Raw genomic sequence first — 25,275 nt, 5'->3', positions numbered from 1 at the left:
GTCTAGCAGGAAGTTGCTGTGGCTGAAGTCACAGAGGTTGCTGCCTATGTTCTCCTCAAGGATTTTGATGGATTCCGGTCTTCCATTTAGGTCTTCCATCCAATTTGAGCCTATTTTTGTGTATGATATAAACAAATGGTCCAGTTTCATTCTTCTGCATGTGGCTGTCCAATTTTCCCAACACTATTTGTTGAAGAGACTATCTTTTTCCCATTGGACATTCTTTCCTGCTTTGTCAAAGATTAGTTGACCATAGAGTTGAGGGTCCATTTCTGGGTTCTCTAATCCATTCCATTGATCTATGTGTCTGTGATGATTACAACTTTGTAATAGAGCTTGAAGTCTGGAACTGTGATGCCTCCAGCTTCGGTTTCCTTCATCATTCCTTTGGCTTTTCAGGGTCCTATCTGATTCCATACAAATTTTAAGATAATTTGCTCCAGATATGTGAAAAAAGTTGATAGGATTTTGATAGGGATTGCATTGAATGTGTAGATTGCTCTGGGTAGCATAGACATTTTAACAATATTTGTTCTTCCAATACATGAGCAGGGAATGTTTTTTCATTTCTTTCTCTCCTTAATTTATTTCATCAGTATTCTATAGTTTTCTGAGTACAGATCCTTTGCCTCTTTGGTTAGGTTTATTCTTAGGTGTGTATCTTGTGGGTTTTGGTACAATTGTTAATGGGATTGATTCCTTAATTTCTCTTTCTTGTCTCATTGTTGGTGTATAGAAATGCCACTGATTTCTGTGCATTGATTTTATATCCTGCCACTTTACTGAATTCCTGTATGAGTTCTAGCAATTTTGGGGTGGAGTCTTTTGGGTTTTCACACAGAATATCATGTCATCTGCAAAGAGTGAGAGTTTGACTTCTTCTTTGCCAATTTGTATGCTTTTTATTTCTTTTTGTTGTCTGATTGCTGAGCCTAGGACTTCTAGTACCATGTTGAACAATAGGACATCCCTGCCATGTTCCTGACCTTAAGGGAAAAGCTCTCAGTTTTTCCCTATTGAGAATGATATTCGTTGTGGGTTTTTCATAGATGGTTTTTATGATATTGAGGTATGTACACTCTCTCCCTACACTGTAAAGAGTTTTAATCAAGAAAAGATGTAGTTTGTCAAATGATTTTTCTGCATCTAATGAGAGGATCATATGGTTCTTTTCCTTTCTTTTATTTATGTAGTGTATCACATTGATTGATTTGTGGATGTTGAACCAACCTTGCATCCCAGGAATAAATCCCACTTGGTCGTGGTGAATAATCCTTTTAATGTACTGTTGAATCCCATTGGCTAGTATTTTGGTGAGAATTTTTGCATCCATGTTCATCAGGGATATTGGTCTGTAATTCTCCTTTTTGATGGGCTATTTGTCTGGTTTTGGGATCAAGGTAATGCTGGCCTCATAGAACGAGTTTGGAAGTTTTCTTTCCATTTTGATTTTTTGAAACAATTTCAGAAGAATAGGTATTAATTCTTCTTGAAATGTTTGGTAGAATTTCCCTGGGAAGCCATCTGGCCCTGGGCTTTTGTTTGTTGGGAGATTTTTGATGACTGCTTCAATTTCCTTAGTGGTTATAGGTCTGTTCAGGTTTTCTATTTCTTCCTGGTTCAGTTGTGGTAGTTGATACGTCTCTAGGAATGCATCCATTTCTTTCAGATTATCTAATTTGCTGGCATAGAGTTGCTCATAATATGTTCTTATGATTGTTTTTCTTCAGTGTTGGTTGTGATCTCTCCTCTTTCATTGAAGATTTTGTTGATTTGGGTCCTTTCTCTTTTCTTTTTGATAAGTCTGGCCAGGGGTTTATCAATGTTATTAATTCTTTCAAAGTTCCTAGTTTCATTGATCTGTTCTACTGTTCTTTTGGTTTCTATTTCATTGATTTCTGCTCTGATCTTTATTATTTCTCTTCTCCTGCTGGGTTTAGGCTTTATTTGCTATTCTTTCTCCAGCTCCTTTAGGTGTAGGGTTAGGTTATGTACTTGAGACCTTTCTTGTTTCTTGAGAAAGGCTTGTATTGCTATATACTTCCCTCAGAACCACCTTTGTTGCATCCCAATGATTTTGAACAGTTGTGTTTTCATTTTCATTGGTTTCCATGAATTTTTTTAATTCTTCTTTAATTTCCTCGTTGAGTCATTCATTCTTTAGTAGGATGCTCTTTAGCCTCCATGTATTTGAGTTCCTTCCTTTCCTCTTGTGATGAGTTCCAGTTTCAAAGGATTGTGGTCTGAAAATAGACAGGGAATGATCCCAATCGTTTGGTACCAGTTGAGACCTGATTTGTGACCCAGGATGTGATCTATTCTTGAGAATGTTCCATGTGCACTAGAGAAGAATGTGTATTCTGTTTCTTTTGGATGGAATGTTCTAAATATATTTGTGAAGTCCTTCTGGTCCGCTGTGTCACTATTTCCTTGTTGATCTTCTGCTTAGATGATCTGTCCATTGCAGTGAGGGAGTTTTTAAAGTCCCTTATTATTATTGTATTATTGTCAATGTGTTTCTTTGATTTTGTTATTAATTGGCTTATATAACTGGCTGCTCCCATGTTAGGGGCATAAATATTTACAATTGTTATATCTTCTTGTTGGATAGACCCTTTAAGTATGATATAGTGTCCTTCCCATCTCTTATTACAGTCTTTGGTTTAAAATCTAAATCGTCTGATATAAGGATTGCCACTCCAGCTTCTTTTGATGTCCATTAGCATGATAAATGGTTTTCCACCCTTTCACTTTAAATCTGGAGCTATATTGGGTCTAAAATGAGTCTCTTGCAGACAGCATATTGATGGGTCTTGCTTTTTTATCCAATCTGATAGCCTGTGTCTTTTTATTGGGGCATTTAGTCCATTTACATTCAGAGTAACTGTTGAAAGATATAAATTTAGTGCCAGTGTATGTTATGTAAATGACTGTTACAGTATATTATCTCTGTTCCTTTCTGGTCAATGTTACTTTTGGGCTCTCTCTTTGCTTAGTGGACCCCTTTCAATATTTCTTCTAAGGGCTGGTTTGGTGATCACAAATTTTTTTAGTTTCTGTTTTCCTGGAATGTTTTTATCACTCCTTTTATTTTGAATGACATCCTAGCTGGATAAAGTATTCTTGGCTGCATATTTTTCTTGTTTGGCACCCTGAATATATCATGCCAGTCCTTCTAGCATGCCAGGTCTCCATGGATATGTCTTCTGCCAGTCTAATGTTTCTATTTTTGTAGGTTACAGACCTCTTTTTCTGAGCTGCTTTCAGGATATTCTCTCTGTGAGATTTGTAAGTTTCACTATTACATGTCGTGGTGTTGACCTGTTTTATTGATTTTGAGGTGGGTTCTCTGTGCCTATTGATTTTGATGCCTGTTTCTTTCCCCAGATTAGGGAAGTTCTCTGCTATAATTTGTTCCAATATACCTACTTTCTCTCTCTCTCTTTCCTCTTCTTCAGGGTTCCCACTTATTCTGATATTGTTTTGCTTTATGGTATCACTTATCTCTTGAATTCTCCCCTTGTGATCCAGTAGTTGTTTATCTCTCTTTTTCTCAGCTTCTTTATTCTGCATCCTTTGGTCTTCTATATCACTAATTCTCTCTTCTGCCTCATTTATCCTAGCAGTTAGAGCCTCCATTTTTTATTGCATCTCATTAATAGCCTTTTTGATTTTGACTTGGTTAGATTTTAGTTCTTTTATTTCTCCAGAAGGGGATTCTCTAGTGTCTTCCATGCTTTTCTCAAGCCCAGCTTGTATCTTTATAATTGTTATTCTGAACTCTAGTTCCAACATCTTACTACTGTCCATATTGATTAGGTTCCTGGCAGTTGGTACTACCTCTTGTTCCCTTTTTGGAGGTGAGTTTTTCCATCTTGTCATTCTGTCCAGAGAGGAATAGATGAATTAGGGAGCAAAGTATTAAAATGACAAAATGATCCCAGAGAAATATACACTAAACAAATCAGAAGAGATCCCTAAATGGGGATGGGGGGTGGGGATATAATCAGACAGGTGAGCAGAATAGAGCAATACACTGGATTCCTGTATACTTTGGTCTGTTTTTTAGAAAACTAGACCCCAAAATTGTAAAGAAAGAAAATCTTATATATGTACAAAAATAAAATACAATGAAAGGATAGAATGTAACTGTAAGAATGGAAATTAAAAGACAAGAAAAAACAAAAGAGAAAGAAAAACAGCAACAACAACAATAACAACAAAAAGGAAGGGATATAAACAGAAAGGTGAAAAGAACAGAGCAATACACTATCTCCTGAGTGTATTTTGGTCAGTTTGTTAGAGGAAACTACATCTCAAAATTGTAAAGGAAAAAAAACCTTATAGATACAAAAATAAAATTAAATACATTGAAAGGATAGAATGTAAGTGTAAAAATGAAAATTAAAAAAAACTTTAACAAAACAAAACAAAAAAAGGAAGAATAAAAAAAAGAGAGTGAATATGTTCAGGCAGGTGAAGGGAACAGAGCCATACACTAGATTTTGGGTGTATTTTGGTCTGTTAGAAGAAACTGCATCTCAAAATTTTAAAGAAAGAAAAACTTGTATATATATAAAAATAAGACTAAACACAAAGAAGGGATAGAATGTGACTGTAAAAATGAAAATTAAAAAAGATTTAAAAAAAGTAGTTGATAAAATAAGAGGGTGGTTGAAAAAGGAAAGAAGAAAAATTTAAAAAAAAGAAAAGAATAAAATTAAAAAAATAAAATTGAAAGACTAAAGAATCATGGGAAAAAAGCTATGAATTCTATATGTTGTCTTCCCTAGCACTAGAGTTTTACAGTTCTCAATGGTCAGTAAGGTTGGTCTTTTCTGGATGTTCTTGCTGATCTTCTGGGGGAGGGGCCTGTTGCATTGATTGACAAATGTGTTTGTCCCAGACAGATTTGCAGTGCCCTCACCAGGGGCCAAGTTACGTAATTGGCTCCAGTTTGCTCTAGGTGGCTTTTGTTCCCTGAAGGCTTTCTGCACAGATTTAGAGGATGAGAAAAAAAATGACAGCCTCCCAATCTCTGGCCCCAGAGCTGAAAGCTCAGGGTCCCACTCCTCAGTGAGCCCTCAGAGAAAAGCAGTCAATCACTTCTGTCTCCCTGGTCTCTAGCCACACTCTGTGCTCACCCAGTCTGACAAGCCTTTCTATCTCAGGCACACGACCCCACTTCCAGTCTCCAAACCCTGCAGACTCCTGCGATGCTCTCCCACACCGCTCCTCCCAGGGGAAGAAGGGGGTCTTTCTGGATCTGCCACTTGTTGGGCCCCTGCTCCATGAGCAGTTGCCCATCTGTGCCATGGATCCTGGTTTATGGCAACCCCAAGCTAAGAGCCCACTCCTGGGCTCACTCTTTGCAGCAGCTTCCCAGCTCCGATAACTGGGAGCTCTGCCACATTCAGGCACCTCCAGTTTCCTTGTGACCCTGAAGATCCTGAGACCACACTGTCCCAGGGAAGGTTCTACCCCTCAATTAGCCACTTGAGCGATGTTCCTCACTGGAGCAGACTTCCAAAAGTTCTGATTTTGTGTCTGCTGCTCTATCACTCACTGGTATCTATCTTCCCATATATTGTCTTGGATTGACTTTTCTGCACCTCCTACCTTGCAGAAAGTGGTCACTTTTCTATTTGTAGGGTTGCAACTATTCTTTTCTTTGACCTCTGATTGAATTTTCAGGTGTTCGGAATGATTTGACAGTTATCTTGCTGAATTCTTGGGACCAGATGAAATTAAATCTCCTACTCCTCCAACATCTGGACTCCCCGGTATTAACTTTTTTAAGTAAACTGAACCTGTAATTATAAGTGAGTTGGATTTAGGGTTAGGTCTTTAAGACATAATTCCTACTACTGAACAGAAGTTTTCAGGTCCTCTCTGCACTTTGTGTTGATTTTTAGCAGCTCAGTGAAACGAACATATTTCCAGTAGATTTATCAGGATAACCCCATTGAAACACCTTTGGAGTACATTGATATAAGTGGCTAGCAGTACACTGGTCTTACAGGTTGGGTCATCCCTTCCTCCTTCCTTCCCACCTCCTTGAAGAAGCTACATTTTTTGATCTCCAGAGAAGAGCATGAGATACAAACCCCCCTAAGTGTGGAATGGTGGGGGCGCAATGATGGATATGGGAAGAAATTTCCACCCAAACGCAGCCACAGAGATTGAGGCTGGTTTATCTTTGTCCTTTAGTGATGAGGAACTGGATTTTGAAGGGAAGAAAAAAACGTTGTCTGTGAAATATTCTAACTGTAGGTAATTTTTCAGGGGATACCTGAATTCTGAAAAGTTTGAGTTAAGAAAAAAATAAGCCTATATACTTTTTAAAAATGATTTGGAAATGGAGGGTATTATGCTAAGCGAAATAAGTCAATCAGAGAAAGACAATTATCATATGGTTTCACTCATATGTGGAATATAAGAAATAGTGCTGAGGATCATAGGGGAATGGAGGGAAAACTGAATGGGAAGAAATCAAAGGGCGACCAACCATGAGAGACTCTTGACTCTGGAGAACAAACTAAGGGTTGTGGAAGGGGAGGTGGAAGGGGGATGGGATAATTGGGTGATGGGCATTAAGGAGGGCATGTGATGTGATGAGCACTGGGTGTTTTATGCAACTTACAAATCATTGAACACTACATCAAAAACTAATGATATACTATATGTTGGCTAATTGAATTTAAATAAAAAAAATAAATATGCTTTCTAAAAAAATAAAAATACTTCCTCAACACCAAGAAAATATATATATATATTTGAACTACTATAAATCCACAAGCAATGGTTCAGACATGGTGCTTCTGAGGTATTTCACCCCTCCCTACCAGACCCAAGCTGCATGGAGGAGAGAATGGACTCCCCCACCTCTGTTTAAGGATCAGTAGACAGAAGGGGCCATTACTGCTGGGCTCGAGTGCTAGGAACAGGCATCCCACAGGGATGGTGAGAATGCCAGAGGTCTGAGGGGTGAAGCAAGTGGCATTAAAGAAATCTCTGATGTCATATTGGCACTGCTGACAGATGTACTGCCACCCACCCATCATTCCCACATGCTAGATGAGCCCATTCAAGCCTGGTCCTTCACAACAAGGTAGAAATAGAGCTGCTCTATGGCCTCTCCTGTGGTAAGCTGTGACTTGAAGTCAAATCGCCAAAGCTTGTCCAGGAAATCCAAGACCTCAGGGCTGATGAGGTTCTGGTTTCCATTGTGGACAAAGTGTTCCCATTGCATACAGGAACATTTGTCCAAAATATAATTGAAAGGTGGATCTAATTCCATGTTATATTTGTCAATATAGTCATACAACATATGTAATCTTCTGACCTCAGAACCTTGGCTATCTTCACTGACTGATTGTAATTGTTATGTCCATGGAAAAATGGATCCTTCCAGAAGATCATACTTGCCAGCATACAACCCAAGCTCCACATATCCAACCTATGTATAATTGTACCTCTGATAGTCTAAAGAAGCTCAAGACCCTTGAAATATCAGGAAGCAACTTGGAAATTATATTCTTGACCAGGATGGTAAAATTCAGCCAAACCCCAGTCTATTAGCTGTAGCTTTCTGTGCCCATGACCAGTCATAACATTATGGAGTTTCATTTCTCTGTGCATAATTCCCATGCTGTGACAATACTCTGGGGCCTTCAGAATCTCACACATGTAAAATCAAGTATCATAGTCTGTTAACATCTGGCACAATTGCTTGAAGTCTGTGTTATTCACATGTTCAAAAACGGAGGCAAGATTTTATGACACAGCATCTTTCACAATACCTGCCAGTGTGATGATGTTGGGATTGCCTCATAAATTCTCCAAAATTTGATTTTCTTTGTCTTTATTGGATTGAGAATATTTTTTAAAGATGTATTTATTTATTTATTTGAGAGAGAGAGAGAGAGAACATAAGCAGGGAGGAGGGGCAGAGGGAGAGGGAGAAGCAGTCTCCTTGCTGAGCAGGGAGCCCAATGTGGGGCTTGATCCCAGGACCCTGGGATCATGACCTGAGCTGGAGGCAGATGCTTAACCAACTGAGCCACCCAGATACCCTGGACTGAGAATTTTAACAACTTTTTCATTATTTGTAATGTCAATGTTGGCATTGGTCTGACATATCAGACAGGGTGGCCAACAAAGTTGGACTTGATGTTTGGAGACCTGGCAGCCCCCAGATTCAGAAGCCTCTCGGGGCAAGACCTCGTCTCAGACCTGTTTTCTTCACGCTGTGGTGGAAGCCGCAGTGGCATTTCTGAAACCTTAACTTTGAACTTCAGTTTAGTTAACTCTCCTTCTATCCCCAAATCATTCTTTTTATTAGTAGACCTGTTTTACAAAAACTAACTCACATATCCACACCTATGTTGTGATTGTTCACCTCCCATACTGACTTCCTCTTCCTGGTTTTTGCCTCAGTGAAAAGTCCCTGTAGTCACCCAGTTGTGCAAATGACAGACTTGGGAATTGCCCCACAGCCAGTCAAGGCCCATCACCTATAGCTCAAATCAGGTTGTGCCATTTCCACTGATGGTTTTCTATTACCATGAGGTGTGGTGACCAGCCATGTGGTGTGTCAAAGACAGAGGGGGTTCCTAACATGTGGGCCTGTCAACCTTAAAATCAGGATGGTCTTGGGAAACTGGTCCCCGTTTGCTTGAGATAGAGAGGTTTCTGGGGATGTAGTACTCTCAGTGCTGAAACTGGGAAAATCTAAAGCAAACTGGGGCAAGTTGCTCACTGTAGTTTTAGGACTAAGTGGTTAACGTTCCTGAACGCCCCACCCCTTTTTTCTTCTGTTCTCCAAGTTCTGTTCTATGAACGTGTCATCCAGCTTTGCCACCTCAGGGCCTTTATTTATGCTATTTCTGTTCCTCTTCCTTTTCCTGTAGATTGATTATCTCTTCCCAACCATCAGATTTTAGCTAAATATGATTTCCTCAGAGAAATTTCCCTGATATCCCAGACCAGGGCAGATCTCCCTGTGATATTCTTTCTTATTATTTGTGCACTTCTTAATGGCATCTATTAGAATAATAATTATGCTATTCAATGTGTGTCTCTCTGGCTGAGATGTAAACTCCTTGAAGGTGGGGACCACATGCACATGTGATTCTTCAACATGGTCCCCAGCGCTTGGCACAGTGCCTGTCACAAGTTAAGTGTGCATGGGTTATTTGTTGAATGAATGTCTCCTTTTACCATCTTATGATTATAATGTTTATTTACACAGTCATAATAGTTCCACAGCAAAATGGTCAGGTGGCCCTATTTTCTATAACATATATTTAATCAAATTATGTTGCAAGTACCTGGAATAATTGGCCCCTCCCTTTGTTTGCATTACATTCTTTCAGCAAATCAAACGGACTGAATGACACAATCCTCCCTCCTAAGGGTTACGCTCTAGGGAAAACTATGGTCACAGAAATGTCTGTAACCATATGAGCTGTTATCCATTAGGTAGCCTCTTTTTTATCCTGTGTGCAGTTTGAAGCAAGACTGTGCATTTCAAGAAATCTGAAAAATAGATCCACTCCATCCCCTATCACTAAATGAGTATTTTACTGAAGATACCATGGATTCATGATGAAGAGGAATCACACTGCAAGCCTTATAGTGGGAACTCAAGCAACTATTACAAGAGATGGCTCTATTCTTCTCCCCTAGGTGTCCCTCTCTTGATGTCATTTTCCCCACCCCTTTCATCCCTCACTGTGGCCACTAAAGTGTTGCTCCAGGATAATTCAGGCCCTTCCCATACTCTGCACACCTCCCACAATAAAGCAAAACCCTGGACATCAATGTTCTGCCCTTGTGTGCATGCGTATACACAAGGGGAGGGTGGAGCAGAGTCGTGTGGTGGATGGAGAGCGTTATTTTGCCAGGTGGGAGGAGCAAGATGGCGGAGGAGTAGGCGACCTAAATTTCATCAGGTCCCAGGAATTCAGCTACATAGGGATCAAACCATTCTGAATACCTACGAACTCAACAGGAGATCGAAGAAAAGAAGAGCAGCAACTTTTTGAACAGAAAAGCAACCACTTTCTGGAAGGTCTCTTCTGATTTGTTTAGTGTATATTTTTCTGGGGTCATTGTTACCCTGTTAGCATTTTGTTCTCTCATTCATCTATTCTCCTCTGGACAAAATGACAAGACAGAAAAAATCATCTCAAAAAAAGAACAAGAGGCGGGTGCCTGGGTGGCTCAGTTGGTTAAGCGACTGCCTTCGGCTCAGGTCATGATCCTGGAGTCCCGGGATTGAGTCCTGCATTGGGCTACCTGCTCAGCAGGGAGTCTGCTTCTCCCTCTCCCGCTCCCCCTTCTTCTGCTTTTTCTGTCTCTCACTCTCTCTCTCAAATAAATAAATAAAATCTTAAAAAAAAAAAAAAAAAGAACAACAGGCAGTACTGACTGCCAGGGACCTACTCAATAGGGACATTAATACAATGTCGGACCTAGAGTTCAGAATGACAATTATTAAGATACTAGCTGGGCTTGAAAAAAGTATGGAAGTTATTAGAGAAACCCTTTCTGGGGAAGTAAAAGAACTAAAATCTAACCAAGTCGAAATAAAAAAGGCTATTAATGAGGTGCAATCCAAAATGGAGGCTCTAACTGCTGGGATAAATGAGGCAGAAGAAAGAATTAGTGATATAGAACACCAAATGATGGAAAATAAAGAAGCTGAGAAAAAAAGAGATAAACAACTCCTGGATCATGAGGGTGGAATTTGAGAGATAATTGATACCATAAGATGAAACAATATTAGAATAATTGGGATCCCAGAAGAAGAAGAAAGAGAGAGAGGGGCAGAAGGTATATTGGAGCAAATTATAGCAGAGAACTTCCCTAATTTGGGAAAGGAAACAGGCATCAAAATCCAGGAGGCACAGAGAACCCCTCTCAAAATCAATAAAAATAGGTCAGCACCCCGACATCTAATAGTAAAACTTACGAGTCTCATAGACAAAGAGAAAATCCTGAAAGCAGCTCGGGACAAGAGATCTGTAACCTACAAAGGTAGAAACATTATATTGGCAACAGACTTATCCACAGAGACCTGGCAGGCCAGAAGGGACTGGCATGATATTTATTCAGAGCACTAAATAAGAAAAATATGCAGCCAAGAATATTATATCCAGCTAGGCTGTCATTGAAAATAGAAGGAGAGATAAAAATCTTCCAGGACAAACAAAAACTAAGGGAATTTGCAAACATGAAACCAGCCCTACAAGAAATCTTGAAAGGGGTCCTCTAAGCAAAGAGAGAGCCTAAAAGCAACATAAACCGGAAAGGAACACAGAAATATACAGTAATAGTCACCTTACAGGCAATACAATGGCACTAAATTCCTATCTTTCAATAGTTACCCTGAATGTAAATGGGCTAAATGCCCCAATCAAAAGACACAGGCTATCAGATTGGATTAAAAAACAAGGCCCATCGATATGCTGTCTGCAAGAGACTCATTTTAGACCAAAAGACACCCCCAGATTGAAAGTGAGGGGGTGGAAAACCATTTACCATGCTAATGGACACCAAAAGAAAGCTGGGGTGGCAATCCTTCTATCAGACAAATTAGATTTTAAACCAAAGACTATAATAAGAGATGAGGAAGGACACTATATCCTAGTTAAAGGGTCTATCCAACAAGAAGATCTAACAATTGTAAATATCTATGCCCCTAACATGGGAGCAGCCAATTATATAAGCCATTTCATAACAAAAGCAAAGAAACACATCGACAACAATACAATAATAGTAGGGGACTTTAACACCCCCCTCACTGAAATGGACAGATCATCTAAGCAAAAGATCAACAAGGAAATAAAGCCGATAAATGACACACTGGACCAAATGGACTTCACAGACATATTCAGAACATTCCATCCCAAAGCAACGGAATACACATTCTTCTCTAGTGCCCATGGTACATTCTCCAGAATAGATTACATCCTAGGTTACAAATCAGGTCTCAATCGGTACCAAAAGAGTGGGATCATTCCCTGCATATTTTCAGACTACAATGCTTTGAAACTAGAATTCAGTCACAAGAGGAAAGTCAGAAAGAACTCAAATACATAGAGGCTAAAGAGCATCCTACTAAAGAATGAATGGGTCAACCAGGAAATTAAAGAATTAAAAAAATTCATGGAAACCAATGAAAATGAAAACACAACTCTTCAAAATCTTTGGGATGCAACAAAGGTAGTCCTAAGAGGAAAGTATATAGCAATACAAGCGTTTCTCAAGAAACAAGAAAGGTCTCAAATACACAACCGAACCCTACACCTAAAGGAGCTGGAGAAAGAACAGCAAATAAAGCCTAAACCCAGCAGGAGAAGAGAAATAATAAAGATCAGAGCAGAAATCAATGAAATGGAAACCAAAAGAATATTAGAACAGATCAACGAAACTAGGAGCTGGTTCTTTGAAAGAATTAACAAGATTGATAAACCCCTGGCCAGACTTATCAAAAAGAAAAGAGAAAGGACCCAAATCAACAAAATCTTCAATGAAAGAGGAGAGATCACAACCAACACCAAAGAAACACAAACAGTTATAAGAACATATTATGAGCAACTCTATGGCAGCAAATTAGATAATCTGGAAGAAATGGATGCATTCCTAGAGGTGTATCAACTACCAAAACTGAACCAGGATGAAATAGAAAACCTGAACAGACCTATAACCACTAAGGAAATTGAAGCAGTCATCAAAAATCTCCCAACAAACAAGACCCCAGGATCAGACAGCTTCCCAGGGGAATTCTACCAAACATTTAAAGAAGAATTAATACCTATTCTTCTGAAACAGTTCCAAAACAGAGAAATGGAAGGAAAACTCATTTTATGAGGCCACCATTACCTTGATCCCAAAAGCAGATAAGGACCCCATCAAAAAGGAGAATTACAGACCAATATCCCTGATGAACATGGATGCAAAAATTCTCACCAAAATACTAGCCAATAGGATTCAACAGTACATTAAAAGGATTATTCACCACGACCAAGTGGGATTTATGCCTGGGCTGCAAGGGTGGGTCAACATCTGCAAATCAATCATTGTGATACAATACATTAATAAAAGAAAGAACAAGAACCATATGATCCTCTCAATAGATGCAGAAAAAGCATTTGACAAAACACAGAATCCTTTCTTGATTAAAACTCTTCAGAGTATAGGGATAGAGGTATAGGGATACCTCAATCCCTATCCCTATTTTATGATACTTCAATATTATAAAAGCCATCTATGAAAAACCCACAGCAAATATCATTCTCAACCAGGAAAAACTGAGAGCTTTCCCCCTAAGGTCAGGAAATGGCAGGAATGTCCACTATCACCACTGCTATTCAACATAGTATTAGAAGTCCTAGCCACAGCAATCAGACAACAAAAGGAAATAAAAGGCATCCAAATCAGCAAAGATGAAGTCAAACGCTCACTGTTTGCAGATGATATGATACTTTATGTGGAAACCCCAAGACTCCACCCTGACACTGCTAGAACTCATACAGGAATTCAGTAAAGTGGCAGGATATAAAATCAATGCAGAGAAATCAGTGGCATTCCTATACACCAACAATAAGACAGAAGAAAGAGAAATTAAGGAGTCGATCCCATTTACAATTGCACCCAAAACAATAAGAGACCTAGGAATAAATCTAACCAAAGAGGCAAAGAATCTGTACTCAGAAAACTATAAAATACTCATGAAACAAATTGAGGAAGATACAAAGAAATGGAAAATGTTCCATGCTCATGGATTGGAGGAACAAATATTGTGAAGATGTCAGTGCTACCTAGAGCAATCTACACATTTAATGCAATCTCCATCAAAATACTACCCACTTTTTTCAAAGAAATGGAACAAATAATCCTAAAATTTGTATGGAACCAGAAAAGACCCCGAATAGCCAGAGGAATGTTGAAAAAGAAAAGCAGGGCGCCTGGGTGGCTCAGTTGGTTCAGCAACTGCCTTCGGCTCAGGTCATGATCCTGGAGTCCTGGGATCGAGTCCCGCATCAGGCTCCCTGCTCGTCGGGGAGTCTGCTTCTCCCTCTGACCCTCCCCCCTCTCATGTGCTCTCTCTCTCTCATTCTCTCTGTCTCAAATAAATAAATAAAATCTTTAAAAAAAAAAAAAAAAGAAAAAGAAAAGCAGGGCGCCTGGGTGGCTCAGTTGGTTAAGCGACTGCCTTCGGCTCAGGTCATGATCCTGGAGTCCCGGGATGGAGTCCCGCGTCGGGCTCCCTGCTCGGCAGGGAGTCTGCTTCTCCCTCTGGCCCTCCCCCCTCTCATGTGCTCTCTCTCATTCTCTCTCTTTCAAATAAATAAATAAAATCTTTAAAACAACAACAAAAAAAAGAAAAGCAAAGCTGGCAGCATCACAATTCTGGACTTCCAGCTCTATTACAAAGCTGTCATCATCAAGGCAGTATGGTACTGGCACAAAAACAGACACATAGATCAATGGAACAGAATAGAGAGCCAGAAATGGACCCTCAACTCTATGGTCAACTAATCTTTGACAAAGCAGGAAAGAATGTCCAATGGAAAGAAGACAGTCTCTTCAACAAATGGTGTTGGGAAAATTGGACAGCCACATGCAGAAGAATGAAACTGGGCCACTTCCTTACACCACACACAAAAATAGACTCAAAAGGGTTGAAAGAGCTAAATGTGAGCAGGAGTCCATCAAATCCTAGAGAAGAACACAGGCAGCAACCTCTTCAACCTCAGTCGCAGCAACTTCTTCCTAGAAACATCGCCAAAGGCAAGGGAAGCAAGGGCAAAAATGAACTATTGGGATTTCATCAGGATAAAAAGCTTTTGCACAGCAAAAGAAACAGTCAACAAAACCAAAAGACAATCGACAGAATGGGAGAAGATATTTGCAAATGGCATATCAGATAAAGGGCTAGTATCCCAAATCTATAAAGAACTTATCAAATGGAACACCTAAAGAATATATAATCCAATCAAGAAATGGGCAGAAGACATGAAGAGACTTTTCTGCAAAGAAGACATCCAAATGGCCAACAGACACATGAAAAAGTGCTCAACATTGCTTGGCATCAGGGAAATCCAAATCAAAACCTCAATGAGATACCACCTCACACCAGTCAGAATGGCTAAAATTAATAAGTCAGGAAATGACAGATGTTGGCAGGGATGATGAGAAAGTGGGACCCTTCTACATTGTTGGTGGGAATGCACGCGGTGCAGCCACTCTGGAAAACAGTATGGAGGTTCCTCAAAAAGTTGAAAATAGAGCTACCCTACTATCCAGCAATTGCACTACTGGGTATATACCCCAAATATACGAATGTAGTTATCTGAAGGGATATTGTGCACCCTAATGTTTATAGCAGCAATGCCCATAATAGCCAAACTATGGAAAGAGCCAAGATGTCCATAGACAGATGAATGGATAAAGAAGATTTGGTGTATATATGCAATGGAATATTATGCAGCTATCAAAAGGAATGAAATCTTGCCATTTTCAGTGACGTGGATGGAACTGGAGGTTATTATGCTGAGCGAAATAAGTCAATCAGAGAAAGAAATGTATCATATGAGGAATTCTTAATCTCAGGAAACAAACTGAGGGTTGCTGGAGTGGTGGGGGGTGGGAGGGATGGGGTGATAGACACAGGGGAGAGTATGTGCTATGGTGAGTGCTGTGAATTGTGTAGGAATGTTGAATCATAGACCTGTACGTCTGAAACAAATAATACACTATATATTAAAAAAAAGAAGAGGATAGTAGGAAGGGAAAAATGAAGGGGCGTGGAATTCTAAGGGGGAGATGATTCATGAGAGACTAAGGACTCTGAGAAACAAACTGAGGGTTCTAGAGGGCAAGGGCGGTGGGGAAATGTGTTAGCCTGGTGATGAGTATTAAAGAGGGCACATATTGAATGGAGCAGTGGGTGTTATACAGAAACAATGAATCATGGAACACTACATCAAAAACTAATGATGTAATGTATGGTGATTAACATAACATAATAAGAAATAAAGAAAAAAAAATGCAAAACCCCAACCTCGGCCTGTAAGTCAGTCTCCTGTGCCTTAAGCACAGCCTTGGGAGTTCTCATTTCATTTCCTTCTCACATCCCTCCTTTTTGGGAAACTATACTTTTCCATCCATATACATAAGCCACAAGAAGTCTTAAGGCAGTAATTATATAATTAGAAAAGACAAGAAGTATCTATCAAGGAAAGACAGGTAGAGAGCTTGGTTTATTATTTTCATCAGAATTGAAAAAAAAAAAATCCAAGGGAAATTGTGCTAGAGTTTTGGTCAATAAGATGCTAGTAGCAATTTCTCTGCCAAGGAGGCACTTCCCTCATGAGCACAGAGTGATTTACCACATGCTGCTCGACTGAACCCAGGCATACTCTTGTGCAATGGGGCAGTCAGAGAGGTGGTTCTGTGGATGAATCCAGACTTTTTGTCATCAGTTGTGCCTCAGAGTCCTCTGTTGGAGAGAAGAGGCTGCAGGTTCTCAGGCCCAACTGAGCTAATAGGGCAAAGAGAGGCAGAAGAGCCATCGAACATGCAAGAACTGCAAAAATATGAACAGAGCACAAGCCAGTTACAACACCTTTCAGGAAAGCCCTGTGCACAGGGAAACACTGTCATGGGTCGACTGACATCACAACGCACAGATCCCAGTCTGGTTATCTTTGCTGCTTTCTCTGTTGACTAAAAATAACCAGTCTTGGAAGAATCCTAGCGCCCAACAATGTCAGGGCTGGAAGGGAACTGACAAATCATCTGGCTCCTCTCCTTCACTTGTTAAATAATGAAACCCAAGCTTAGAGGTGTTTATGCGACTTGATGAAAGGAAAGTCACTCCGGTTACTTGCAGATAATGAAAACAGCAATCCTTTTGGTTGCTAGCTAATTGAGATCCAATCTTCAACACTACTCAATAAGGAATTTCCCCTAACATATATGGATTTGTAGTCTAGAAAAGCAACATAATCAATGGTGTCCATTTTTTAAAAATGAAAATCAGAGCTAAATGAATTTTAAGAGAAGAGTTGATTAAAAATAGACTTTGCAGAAACAGTTGTAGTCATCACTCTGCCATTAATGGCTTGGAAACTTGAAGTGATTTTTAATCATTTATTTCTTTCCCAAAGGCTTTTATGTCCATCTTTAAATAAACAGCAGGATTTAATCAGTGGAGTTGGATGGGCAATTTCTCTCTTGAGAACTAGCACAGTATTGAAGCTCATTGGGTTTCATAGTTTCCAAACACAGACTGTTTCAGTGGCCCTTGTATTCCTAGATATTTCTCTAAGTAATTGTGGATAGCCATATGTTTGATCACAAGTCAAACTACTAAAGTGAAATTTGAAATATGTTGACATATTTTTTTTTTTTTAAATTTTAAAGTGATTTTAAAAGTGTAAGGGAGCATATTGACCTCAGGAGATGTGACATCACAGAGCTCTGATCTTTTACACAGCTGCTCTGCTGAAACTGTTCCACATGGGGGCAGCCATACAGGAGCCCACTGGGGGCTGAGCAACAGATCAAATTCATTTAACACAGGAAGATGGTTTCTATTAAGTATGAAACAACACATTCTCTTTCCTCAAAGACTTCAAGGATTTTTAACAGCTCCAATCCTTGCTATTGTCTCTCTCGACACTCTGCTGGGCACAGAGCAAGGCCATAATACATATGAACTATTTGATCAGAGCCCTACGAGTAAGCATGCTTTAGACTTTACATACCTTCTCTTGTTCCATCTACATAATAGTCCTGAGGTGAAACAGAAAAGGTGTTGTCATCACCATGTTATAAATGAAGATGTGGATGCAGAGAGATTGGGCATCTATGCTGGGGTTCAGGACTGCATGCATGCAGGGGTCCTGATCTCTCTGTATTATCATCAACCACCAGTCAAAAAGGGAAGTGGTAGGGTCTTACTTTGTATTAATTAGGTGGATGATTAGCAGGTAAAATGGTTTGCTTACTGTCAGAAACTGAGAAAAAAGAGTCTATACTGCTTCATACTTAGAGTATGCAAAGACATAGTCTCTGCAGACTGTAGTCTTACCAGTGATGCTGGGCCACATGTCTCCAGGCAATTCTAGAAGCATGTCTTAACTTGGCTTGGGAGCCTGGGGTTCAGGGTTCTAGGTTCCCTGGTATGATGACAGGAAATGAAGACGGATGTTCCAAACAAACAATAGGACTTCACATCTCTGAAGATTTCTTCAATTTCAACATCTTCTGACCTCCAATACCTTTTTTCCTTTGCACATGGCCCCAGACACCAGGGTGTCACTTGCTTGTTTCCAGGACTAAGAACAAGGTCTTTTGGCTTCAAGGTCAGTGCCATTTCAAAACCCTACAATTAGTGTGCTGGAGTATAGTTTAGTAATTGAGTTTGAACCTAGATTTGAAGTAAGCTCTGCCACTTACCAGCTGTGTAAATAGAGGCAAATTACTGATATTCTCTAAAGCTTCCATTTTTTCATACTTAAAATGCCAAATGAAGGTTGTTGAGAGAATTAAATGAGAAATGTGAAAAACAGTGTGCACATACAGAAAATTTATAAGTGGTAGCCTTGGTAGCTATTAAGGCAATTGCTAATATTGCTATTCCTGGCTTGTGTTTGGCAGAAGAGGGAGCATATACCTAAAATGCCCTGAAACCTTGCTGGACATAAAGCTGATGGAAAGTATGAAGTGCACCCTCATAACAGAGATGGACAGAAATCAATTCATCAACAATGTTCTCCCTCAGCCCTGGTCAGTGCTGCCATAAAGGTGAAATCAATTATAAGTGGAAAACACAAGAGAAAAAGAAAAGAGATCCTAAAATCCACTATAGTGTCCAGCAGAGCCTACCCCTTCAAATCATATCTGCACCCTTTTCCATCTTGTGTGTTTGTGGAGGCTGACTTCTTTGCATTGCATCAACCCTGCTTCCTTACTCACTACAAACAAGTTGATGACAGCACCCATATAAGACACTCATTGGGGAAAACTCAGGGAGATGACATCAGTAGGACCATGGGAGGACCAATGTGGATCCTTCATTTCCTATCCATTCTCGAGCAATATACAGAAACCCCAACATGGTTGGATGTTGTTATAAACCTTGGGTTGTGGCATTTTTAGCTGCATGATTAGGGAAGCACAGATCTCTTTGCTGTGATTAGGGGCTGCACAATGTGGCAAACACTTGGACTCTAGTGTTTTCCTTTCAGCTGAGTGTTTGAGTGTGTGGGAAGAGCACCAGCTTTGGGGGTCAAAGCCATGATGTTTTCTAGGATATGTGGCCTTAAGCACTGAACTGTAGCAGCTTTCCATGGAACTTAGAAGGAGACCTGCTACTTTGCTTGGAGGTCAGACTGCAGGGATCACTCTTGGACAAATTAACTTTACCTCTTCCTTGTCAGCTTCTGGTTGTGTTTGTACCAGTGAGAGACTGCAAAGGGGACAGAGAGGAGGGTGCATATCTTCCCACCGCCTTGGGGACCTTGAGTCTGGCCACAGCCCTCCTTCTTCTACCTGGCCCTCCTACGGTGACAACCTGTGGCATCTCAGCCCTTTCTCTTGCCCTTAGAATCTAGGGCTGATGTTAGTTCTGGTGACTTTCACCACCCTCTTCTTAGGCTTCCCACACTGTTGGGACTAGTCCTGCCATTGAACTTCTTGTATTTGCTCATGTGAGTGACCCTCTGTTTCCTGCTACAACCTTTCCTGGTACAACATGGAAAGATGTCTAATTTATTTAAGATGTGAACATTGCTCATTTTAGTCACTTGGATCCATATGGTTTCATCACAATTTCTCAATATTTTAAAATGCATCTTTTACTCTAAAGAGAAAAATATAAGAAGGAATTTGAACTTATATTACAAAGACAAATGACTAAAAATGCTCTCCTTTGTCCTATTTCACCATCTTAAGAGTGATTAAAAAAAATAAGTGTTATTGGAATTCCATAGCTTGCTGTGTAATCAAGGCAAATGTAGAAATAGGAAAGTTCCGTTATTAGAGCAAAATCTCTCAAGTGGTTCCATTGCCCAAAATGACTCATTTAGACTTGTCACAGTTCTTTGTTTTGGTACCATGCTCTAAGCAAGTACAAATAAAAATAGCCAAGGAGGAAGCTTACGTATAAGCCCTGGTACTAGGGTTTTTCCATGGGAAATTGATTTATTCTTCACAAGTCTATAAATTCAATTTATCCCCATGACTTCCTGTATTGATACAAATGCCATGGATCCAGGGAAGGCTTAAGCAGACATGTCTGGAAAACATTTCCCATTTTTCTTTCTCAATTAGATGAGCTAAAATTGTATTACAGACTACTCTGCTCTGAAAGACCATAAATATATCTAATACCCACTGTCTGGAGAAATATAAAATTGTGCAGGCAGCTGCCCTTCTGACCCTGGCTTGTAATTTTCTCACATCTTCCAGTGAAGCCAGTTTTTCCCACAGTCGTTGTTAGCCGAGAGCTGAAGAGACTGCCTCTGGCTATTTTTATTTTACATGGCTGAAGAAGTAGTTGATTTTCTTATGTCCACTCATATATGAATAATAAAATTTTAACTTGGTTCACCAAACCAACAGTTTTAAAGATGATTTTGGAAAAATTATTCATTTGGTTATCATTCATTCATTCATTCATTCATTCATTCATTCATTGTCAGGAACTTTCTGTGAACATACTAGCTCTTCTTAATATGACGGCAAAGGAAATTAAAGAAGACAAAGTAAAAATGGATAATTCACCTCTGAACATTTGAGAATGTGCCAAATACTGTGCTTTGTGCTGTATTGGGAAATGAGTGACAAAAAGAATTAAGAACTGTATCTCCATCTGGATGGATGTGGCATCCCATGGGAGAATGAAGGAGTAGAATCAATAAAGTGACACTAATCAAAATTTTGGCTTTATTCCAGTAAAATATAAAACACTTTTGAGTGAATTTGTTATTTAAGATTTTGTTACCTTTCCACTGTCAATAGAGACAATTGCTTGAATTCTTGGCCTTGCTAGTAAGCACCTTGGGCAGAGGGCTAGTTTTACTCAATATTTTTATATCTTGGTCATCTTCAGACTGTCAGAAGACTCTATCTGGCCTAACAGAAGCTTGTCCTCAGTAGAACTGCAAACAGATTTTGATGAGTACATCAGGTATTCATTGGTGTTTATTGAGGGTACCAGTCTACAAGGGTCTTTGAAAGGAGACAGGAGAACACAACATCCAAGAGCACAGATTCTAGAAACAGATATCCTGAGTATGAAAGTTGCTTCTACCACATGGTAATTGTGTGGCCTTTGGCAAGTGACTTAACTTTTCTGGGATTCAATTTCTGTGCATGAAAAGTGTAAATAAGAACAGGACCTATAGTAGAGCTTGTAAAGCATTGAATATAACCTCACAAAATAGTCACTGAATATGAGCTGTTACTATTGTTACCAGTACTTTCTGAGGCTGTGGGACACTAAAGATTGGTCTATGTCTAAACAGGTGTCTGGTAAACTGACAAATCACATGGAAAAATCACATGGTGCTGTTAAATTTTTCATTTTACATACACTGAAATATTTCTAGAAAGTACTTTGAACACTTAGTCTTTTTTTTAAAGATTTTATTTATTTATTTTTGCGCGCGCGCGCGAGAGAGTACAAGCAGGAGGAGGGGCAGAGGGAGAAGCAGACTACCCACTGAGCAGGGAGCCCAATGTGGGACTCGATCCCAGGACTCTGGGATCATGACCTGAGCCTAAGGCAGATGCTTAACCGACAGAGCCACCCAGGTGCCCCAAGAATACTTAGTCTTATTTAAGATAAGAATGTACTTATCGGAGGGGGAGACAAACCATGAGAGACGATGGACTCTGAGAAACAAACTGAGGGTTCTAGAGGGGAGGGGGGTGGGAGGATGGGTTAGCCTGGTGATGGGTATTAAAGAGGGCACATTCTGCATGGAGCACTGGGTGTTATACACAAACAATGAATCATGGAACACTACATCAAAAACTAATGATGTAATGTATGGTGATTAACATAACATAATAAATAAAAAAAAAGAATGTACTTATCTTTTTATAACCATAAAGAAAACTATAATATTTCTGCTCAGAGGAGTACAGAAAAAAGAAAAAAAAAATAAAACAGAAAATAATCTAGAGTGGGAGCCTCTAAAGAAATGTTCATGGCCAATGTTGAAGAAGTTACTGACTATGTTACTCCTCTAGGATTTTGATGGATTCCTGTCTCACATTGAGGTCTTTCATCCGTTTTGAGTTTATCTTTGTGTATGGTGTTAGAGATGGTCGAGTTTCATTCTTCCGTATATAGCTGTCCAATTTTCCCAGCACCATTTATTGAAGAGACTGTCTTTTTTCCATTGCATATTTTTTCCTGCTTTGTCAAAGATTATTTGACCATAGAGTTGAGGGTCCATATATGGGCTCTCTATTCTGTTCCACTGGTCTATATGTCTATTTTTGTGCCAGTACCATGCTGTCTTGGTGATCACTGCTTTGTAATATAGGTTGAAATCGGGCAATGTGATGCCCCCAGCTTTGTTTTTCTTTTTCAACATTTCCTTAGTGATTCAGGGTCTTTTCTGATTCCATACAAATTTTAAGATTGTTTGTTCCAGCACTTTGAAAAATGTCATTGGAACTTTGATCGGGATGGCGTTGAAGATATAGATTGCTCCGGGCAGCGTAGACATTTTAACAATGTTTATTTTTCCAATCCATGAGCATGGAATGTTTTTCCATCTTTTTGTGTCTTCTTCAATTTCTTTCATGAGTGTTCTGTAGTTCCTAGAGTATAGATCCTTTACCTCTTTGGTTAGGTTTATTCCGAGGTATCTTATGGTTTTTGGTGCTATGATTAGTGGAATTGTTTCTCTAATTTCTCTTTCTACAGTTGCGTTGTTAGTGTATAAGAAAGCAACTGATTTCTGTGCGTTGATTTTGTATCCTGCCACATTACTGAATTGCTGTATGAGCTCTAGTAATTTGAGGGTGGAGTCTTTTGGATTTTCCACATGAAGTATCATGTCATCCACGAAGAGAGAGAGTTTGATTTCTTCTTTGCCAATCTGAATACGTTTTATTTCTTTTTGTTGTCTGATTGCTGTTGCTAGGACTTTTAGTGCCATGTTGAACAATAGTGGTGAGAGTGGGCATCCTTGATGTGTTCCTGATCTTAAGGGAAATGCTCTCATTTTTTCCCCATTGAGGATGATATTCACTGTGGGTTTTTCATAGAAGGATTTTATGAACTTAAGGAATGTTCCCTCTATCCCTATACTCTGAAGAGTTTTAATCAAGAAAAGATGCTGTATTTTGGAGCACTGGTTATTATATGAAAACAATGAATCATGGAACTCTACATCAAAAACTAATGATGTACTATATGGTGACTAACATAACATAACATAATAAAATAAAATAAAAAAATAAAAAAGAAATGCTCATGGAACCTGACATAAAATGGCATAGGCAGGGGGTGATGAGGGCTCTAGTCATGCCTTATAACATGATGTCCATGAGGGAATGATAAATAAAACTTGACAAAAATCAATACCATACCCCCAGTAGTTAGTCCTGAAATACATTATTTTCAAAAAACTCTTGTTTGATTAAAGATTAATAGTTTTTTTAAAATATTTTATTTATTTGAGAGAGCGAGTGACACCAAGAGAGAGGCCAAGCAGGCAGAAGGAGGGGCAGAGGGAGAGGGAGAAGCAGGCCTCCCACTGAGTAGGGAGCCCAATGTGGAACTCGATCCCAGGACCCTGGGATCATGACCTCAGCTGAAGGCAGACGCTCAACCAACTGAGCCACTCCAGTGCCAAGATTAGTAGTGTTAAGTAGATATTTTCAATAAAATAAAATGCCAGTGCTTCCCATTCATTCATCCAAAAAAATGTGCTACATCCCTGCATGAGGCACAGTGGATGCAAAAATTAATAAGCTGTATACTTCATGACCTTGCAATGCAGGAAGGAGAGACATCACATGGACATGTAGGTCAAAGGTTGGTCTCCAAAGTAAGGAGTTTTAGAGGAATGTGCAATATATTAATGTATAACTAGAAAATAAAAGTAATTTAAATAAATTATGTAAAATATTCAAAATACATTTTGACACTGTATTTTCATTTGGTTCATATGTCCAGATGTTGCCTGTTATGTGATATATCACACTTCCTCTGTACTATGTTTCAATGTACTGTAGTATGTATGCATTGTGATATGTATGTGTCTAATAAAGCATTTTTGTGCATTATGTTGCCTACTTTTGACTAAATTAATCTTCATAACATGGATGAGGCTTACAGTAGATTCCTGCAAGAAAGCTGCAGGCTGGGGATAGTACCAGAACTTCCAGCAAAGCCGCAAAAGCAAAGAGAAAGTGGCAGCACCACCCCTCCCCAACTCCTAGTAGGACACTTCATCAGCCTCATTATGGATAAAAACGGTGACAATCTAGCAATGTCTGCAAGAATTGGATCAAAAGGAATTTTAAATAACCAGAAAGACTGTTTGATGTGTGTATTTATATCCAATATTATTATCAATGAATCTCACCTGAAGTGTGTATTAGGTCTTGAGATTTTGATTAATGGTAGTAGTGTAGATTTACAATTTTTAAATACATAACTTTGAGAATGTGTGTTCCAAATTTCTTAATGATAGAAGCATGTGATCAACAGTTTGGAGACCACTGAATTTACATGTTACAATTCCAGGGGAGGAGCAAAGGGAGGCAGCTTTATTTTCAACATTTTTTAAAATCTGCCTTCACTTAAAAAAATATTTTCCCCATTTTATTTTGTTTTTAATTTAATTTTAATTGAAGTATAGTTGACATATAATGTTATATTAGTTTCAGATGTACAATATAGTGATTTGACGATTCTATACATTACTCAGTGCTCACCATGGTGAGTATAGACACCATCTGTTACCATACATTATTATAATATTATTGGCCATATTCCCTATGCTGTACTTTTCATTTCCATGACTTACGAATTTTATAACTAAAAGTTTGTATTTCTTAATCTCTTTCACCTATTTTGCCCATCCCTCCAAATGTTGAAGAGACATTTTCCCAAAGAACTCATACAGGTGACTAACAGACACATGAAAATGTGCTCAACATCACTCATCAGCAGGGAAATGCAAATCAAAACCACAGTGAGGTCTCACCTCACACCCACTACAATGG

At 39.2% G+C, this 25,275-nt stretch overlaps 1 pseudogene; it reads right to left on the bottom strand.

Moving 5' to 3' along the window:
- Positions 1-6,918: 6,918 nt before the first annotated feature.
- Positions 6,919-7,854, bottom strand: LOC123850533 (casein kinase II subunit alpha-like; annotated as a pseudogene).
- Between the last annotated feature and the right edge of the window lie 17,421 nt (positions 7,855-25,275).

Source organism: Mirounga angustirostris, unplaced genomic scaffold (genome assembly GCF_029215605.1).
Source record: "Mirounga angustirostris isolate CCGP_5_RB_7025 unplaced genomic scaffold, mMirAng1.0.hap1 SCAF_10, whole genome shotgun sequence".
Classification (NCBI taxonomy): domain Eukaryota; kingdom Metazoa; phylum Chordata; class Mammalia; order Carnivora; family Phocidae; genus Mirounga; species Mirounga angustirostris.
The sequence above is the reverse complement of the archived record's forward strand: the minus strand, read 5'-3'. Positions and strand labels throughout refer to the sequence as shown.